This window comes from Hordeum vulgare, chromosome 6H (assembly GCF_904849725.1).
Source record: "Hordeum vulgare subsp. vulgare chromosome 6H, MorexV3_pseudomolecules_assembly, whole genome shotgun sequence".
In the NCBI taxonomy this organism is placed as follows: domain Eukaryota; kingdom Viridiplantae; phylum Streptophyta; class Magnoliopsida; order Poales; family Poaceae; genus Hordeum; species Hordeum vulgare.
In genome coordinates, this window is record NC_058523.1 from 272576995 (window position 1) to 272583431 (window position 6437).

At 38.6% G+C, this 6437-nt stretch overlaps 1 pseudogene; it reads right to left on the reverse strand.

The window, feature by feature from the left end:
• Nucleotides 1-4872: 4872 nt before the first annotated feature.
• On the reverse strand, nucleotides 4873-5898 carry LOC123405396 (annotated as a pseudogene).
• Between the last annotated feature and the right edge of the window lie 539 nt (nucleotides 5899-6437).

Genomic DNA, 6437 nt, shown 5'->3' on the forward strand with positions numbered 1-6437 from the left:
CGAGTCCTCTTCAAGGCATAATATGGAGAATGCTCATTCAATGAGCATTCCCCGTAGAAGTATTCCGGAAATCTGGGCCTGGCGCTCTCCTCTATCTTCTGAGGTCTTTAACCATCTCCCTGAGAAAAGTAGACAGTAAAAGCCAAAATAGACTAAACATAGCCAGAACGATCTTAATAATCCCTCGAAGGAGATAATAAAGAACCCAAACAGATGGTATCCTACTGCAAGGGCAGTCTTAAGAATCCAAAAGAGGTTTCTCAAAAGAGATAGATGTATCCCAACCTCTATTGCTCTCGCCTAAAGACTTTTTTTTACGCGACGCGAAAAAGTGACTACGAATTCCCCATTTTGTTTGCGAATCCCTGTTTGTATCCTTTGAGCGCACGCCCATTAAGTAGGGAACAAATTAAGGAAATCAATCAAACGATCCCAATACCGTGCCAACCCAAATCATGATCTTCACCAATTGGATTTAGTTCTCTCGCGAAAATCGCGAGTTGCAGAGATGAGAACCATGAAAAGCAAGATCCGGAATAAGGAAACACAAACTCAGGAAGAGGAAACCACAAGAGTGAAGACTAGTAGAGTCTCGTCTTTTATCATTCATCGCTCCTTTTTCACTCAATGATTCCTTCGAATTTGCCGACCAAAAATTCTATATGTCTATTCTATCTATTATATTTCCATATATATAGAATATGATATCTAATATGACATTCGATTTGTCAAAGGGATTGGATTGGTGAGTTACCTATTCTGTGACTTTGGCACTGAACGTTCCAAAAACGGGTACTATCGGATCAGGTGAATTAGAGAATAGACAGAGGTCCGTTGGCATTTCAGCCTTTCTTCTCCTTTCGGGGCCTATCCGAAAGAGAATCCAGTATCTCTTGGTCCTGAATATCAGAATAGGATGAACGACCCGGCCTCCGTGGATATCTTTGCTTCGAAACAAAACCCTGCAATCAAATAGATTGTCCCAAGGGCACCATTTTCTAGGAGCCCAAGTTATGCTATTGAAAATTCGTTCCTCTAGAAGTTCCTGTTTGAGCATTTCGTTCCCTTTTTCAAACTCCACTTCTTTTCATATAGAAATCCCTGATCAAAGAGAGAACAATATCCATTACAAAACATTTATAACAGATTCCTTAGTTCGACCCAACGAAGTAATGTCACTTGACTATTATCAACCTGACTGCAATATTTTTCTGTCGGTAAGGATTGCACCAGAGCACCTTCTACTTCTAATAGGACATGAACTATAGATAGAGAAGAATCATTCTGAGCGAGTACATAAGAAGCGATCCACTATTTTTCTTGAACTATAGTAATGTCATTCTGAACTCGTGGTTAGAAAAGGCTCCCATGATCCCGAGCCGATCTTACCTTGGCTCGCAAACCCCAAGTTTGTCCATGAAGAGCTAATCTAATTGTATTTTTTCCAGAATGGATTTCTTATGTGGAATACTAATGGATAGGGCCTTGTTGCTAAGTGCTACCAGATCTAGTGCACTGGAACTCGTGGTTATGGACCTAAATCCTTTACTATGGAACATTGTCTTTTCCAAGTAAAACCCCCTAGTATGTGAAAGAACGAAAAGGTGCTTTCGTTCTTGTAGAATAAGAATCCCTCGTACCTTAATGAAAGGAAAACCATAATTTTTCATTAGGTATTTGACCAAATAGGATCCTCAAGTTCCTATAGAAACTATCACTAAAATACCCGATAGGGCTAAGCGGAACGAAAACGGTTTTCCATGAGATGGTAAATGAAAACAATTAGTCCCACACGAGGTTTGGTAATAAGTGATTGTCTGATAATGAGCAAGGAATATACGTCTTTCTGCTAAAGAGGATCTATTAAACTCATAATTCATTAGATCCTTGTTATCAATGCCAACTAGGTATCATAAGTAAATGGATCCCGGTTGTTCAATCCTTTGATAACCAAGGTCATTCTTTGCAAAAGAGAAATTATCACTATGAGTCAGACTCAATAGAATTGGATCCATTCCAAATAGTGAGAATTAGGATTCTTGATCCTTCTCAATCTCTCTTTCAATTCGAGGATCCAGAGAGGTGTTTTCATAGTCATCTCCGAATATTTGCCATCTCGGAATATTTTTGAGTTCATTTTTCTATGATATGTCTTTCTATATGACAATTGGTTATTTACGATGTACGAATGGTTAAAGCGCCCAACTCATAATTGGTAAATTTGCGGGTTCAATTCCTGCTGGATGCACACGAACGGGAACATTCCGTAAGTCTATTGGAACTGGCTCTCTATCCATGGAATCTCATCCATCATCCATACATAACGAATTGGTCTGGTATATTCATACCATAACATAAGAACAATAAGAACTCTAATTCTTATCGATGCTAGAACTCAGAGCATAGGAGGGAAATTCGATTTGTGGATGGAATCAAATAAGCAGTATTTATAGAAAAAAGTCTTCATTTATTGGGAAAGAATCAATATACTTTTAATGTCGAATAGGGATTCACTAAGACAGAAATAAAGCGTTGGGTCGAACTCTTCTTTGGTGTTAAGGTGGTAGCTGTGAATAGCCATTGACTACCTCGAAAAGGTCGAAGAATAGGACCTATTCTGGTCCATACAATGCATTACAGACGTATGATCATTACCCTTCAACCGGGTTATTCTATTCCACTTCTAGACAGAGAAAAAAACTAACGGAGAATACTTAATAATACGGCGAAACATTTATACAAAACACCTATCCCGAGCACACGCAAGGGAACCATAGACAGGCAAGTGAAATCCAATCGACGAAATAATTTGATCCATGGACGGCATCGTTGTGGTAAAGGTCGTAATTCTAGAGAAATCATTACCACAAGGCATAGAGGGGGAGGTCATAAGCGCCTATACCATAAAATAGATTTTCGATGGAATCAAAAAGACATATCTTGTAGAATTGTAACCATAGAATACGACCCTAATCGAAATGCATACATTTGTCTCATACACTACGGGGATGGTGAGAAGAGATATATTTTACATCTCAGAGGGGCTATAGTTGGATATACTATTGTTTCTGGTACAAAAGTTACTATATCAATGGGAAATGCCCTACCTTTGAGTGTGGTTTGAACAAATTGATTTAAGTAATTGGAAGTAACCAATTAGGTTTACGACGGAACCTAGAAATCGACCAGTGATCCAATTTGACTACCTCTACGGGATAGACCTCAACAGAAAACTATTCAGTAATGGCAGCAAGTGATTGAGTTCAGTAGTTCCTCATAGAAAATTATTGACTCTAGAGATATGGTAATATGGAGAAGAAAAAATTGTTTGAAGCACGCACAAAACCGGAAGCGCCCCTTGTTTCAAGGAGAGGAGGATGGGTTATTCACATTTAATTTGATAGTCAGAGGGAAATTGAAAGCTAAGCAGTGTTAATTAAGACCCCCGGGGGAAAATAGGGATATCTCCTACTTTACCCATAATATGTGGCAGTATCGACGTATTTTCATAGTCATTCGATTTGAATGCTACATGAAGAACATAATCCAGATGACGGAACGCAGAGACCTAGGATGTAGAAGATCATAACATGAGCGATTGAGCAGATTTGGATTCCTTTCCTATATATCCACTCATGTGGTACTTCATCATATGATTCATATAAGATCCATGTGTCTAGAGATCGTCATATACATCTAGAAAGTCGTATTCTTTGGAAGAAGCTTGTACAATTTGGGAAGGGGTTTTTTGAGAGAAAAGAAGAATCTACTTCAATCGATATGCACTTAGGCACAACCATGCATAACATATAAATCACACTTGGAAGGGGTTGGCAATTAGCTAGAGCAGCAGGTGCTATAGCAAAACTCATTGCAAAAGAGGGTAAATCGGGCACTTTAAGATTACCATCTGGGAGGTCCGTTTAGTATCCCAAAATTGCTTAGCAACAGTCGGACAAGTGGGTAATGTTGGGGTGAACCAAAAAAGTTTGGGTAGAGCCGGATCTAAGTGTTGGCTAGGTAAATGCCCCATAGTAAGAGGGGTAGTTATGAACCCTGTGGACCACCCCCCTCGGGGCGGTGAAGGGAAAGCTTCCATTGGTAGAAAAAAACACAACCCCTTGGGGTTATCCTGCGCTTGGAAGAAGAACTAGGAAAAGGAAAAATTATAGCAATAGTTTTATTCTTCTCCGCCATAAGTAAAACGTATCTAGGAATTTGGAATTTTTCATTTTTGGAATTTCCAGTAATGCGATGGGCGAACGACGGGAATTGAACCCGCGCATGTTGGATTGACAATCCACTGCCTTGATCCACTTGGCTACATCCACCCTTTATCCAGCTAAATGATTTTTTTTCTTTTTTCCATTGATCATTATTCTATTTATTCTGACCCGTGTACTTTGATCGAGATATTCGACATAGAATGTCACTCTTCAAAAAGAAAAAAAAGGAGTAATCAGCAGTGACACGAAAAAAACGAATCCTTTTGTAGCTCATCATTTATTGGCAAAGGTAGAAAAGGGCAATATGAAGGAGGAGAAAGAAACAATAGTAACGTGGTCCCGGGCATCTAGCATTCTAGCCGCAATGGTTGGCCATACAATTGCGATTCATAATGGATAGGAACATATACCTATTTACCTAACAAATCATATGGTAGGTCGCAAATTGGGAGAGTTTGTGCCTACTCGGCATTCTACGAGTTATGGAAATGCAAGAAAGAATACTAAATCTCGTCGTTAAATGAATTCTGAATAGAAAGATTAAGAAGAAAAAATATTCAAAATACCCAATATCTTGCTAGAACAAGATATTAGGTAGTTTTGTCTTTTCTTTCATAAAGAAATATTATATGTTAACAGAAAAACCTTATATATTAATAGATGGAACTTCAACAGCAGCTAAGTCTAGAGGGAAGTTGTGAGCATTACGTTTGTGCATTACTTCCATACCAAGGTTAGCACGGTTGATGATATGAGCCCAAGTATTAATAACGTGACCTTGACTATCAACTACAGATTTGTTGAAATTGGAACCATTTAGGTTGAAAGCCATAGTACTAATAATACCTAAAGTAGTGAACCAGATTCCTACTACAGGCTAAGCAGCCAAGAAGAAGTGTGAAGAACGAGAGTTGTTAAACTAGCATATTGGAGGATTAATCGGCCAAAATAACCATGAGCATCCACAATATTATAAGTCTCTTCCTCTTGACCAAATTTGTAACCCTCATTAGCGGATTCATTTTCAGTAGTTTCCCCGATCAAACTAGAGGTTACCAAGGAACCATGCATAGCACTGAATAGGGAACCGCCGAATACAGCAGCTACACCTAACATGTGGAATGGATGCATAAGGATGTTGTCCTCTTCCTGGAATACAATCATAAAGTTGAAACTGCAGAGATACCTAAAGGCATACCATCAGACAAGCCTGGACAATAGGGTAAATCAAGAAAATAACAGTAGCAGCTGCAATAGGAGCTGAATATGCAACAACAATCCAAGGACGCATACCCAGAGGGAAACTAAGTTCCCACTCACGACCCATATAACAAGCTACACCAAGTAAGAAGTGCAGAACAATTAGCTTATAAGGACCACAATTTTATGACCACTCATCAATAGATGCATCTTCCCTAACTGGGTAACCGTGCAATCCGATCGCCGCAAAAGTAGGAATAATAGTACCAGAAAGAGGCTCGTGAATACCATCAATGTCTATTGGAGGGGCAGGGATGAAGGCGATAATAAATATAGAAGTTGTGGTCAATAAGGTAGGGATCATCAAAACCCCGAACCATCCGATGTAAAGACGATTTTTAGTGCTAGTTATCCAGTTGCAGAAGCGACCCCACACGCTTGTACTTTCGCGTCTCTCTAAAATTGCAGTCATGGTAAGATCTTGGTTTAGTCAAATCGCAAGGACTCCCAAGCACACGTATTAACTAGAATATAGATAGTAGAAGGCTTGTTATTTAACAGTATAACATACACTATATACCAATGTCAACCAAGTCACCCCAAAGATTCGCTATACATATAAATAAATTAACCAAACCAATAATTTTGTATTTGTAAATGAAGTGAGTAAAAGTTAAAAACTTTGATGGGTCTTTTCTATATGGGTTTCTCGGGACTCGAACGTGGAACTAGTCGGATGGAGTAGACAATTCTTCCTTGTTACAATAGAGAAACATCCCTCACCAAATCGTGCTTGCATTTTTCATTGCACATGACTTTCCCTATGTAGAAATAGCCAATTTCTATTCCAAAGAGGAAGTTCTATTATTGTTTTTTAATTAGTAAGTTGATTCACCTAGTCTTTATTATAATAAACGAAACATTTTAGAATGAAAAATATGAAAGTTTTTTCTTGATCATTTATCAACTTTTCCTGTTTATTAGTTTTGTCTAATGATTAACTAGGAGGGT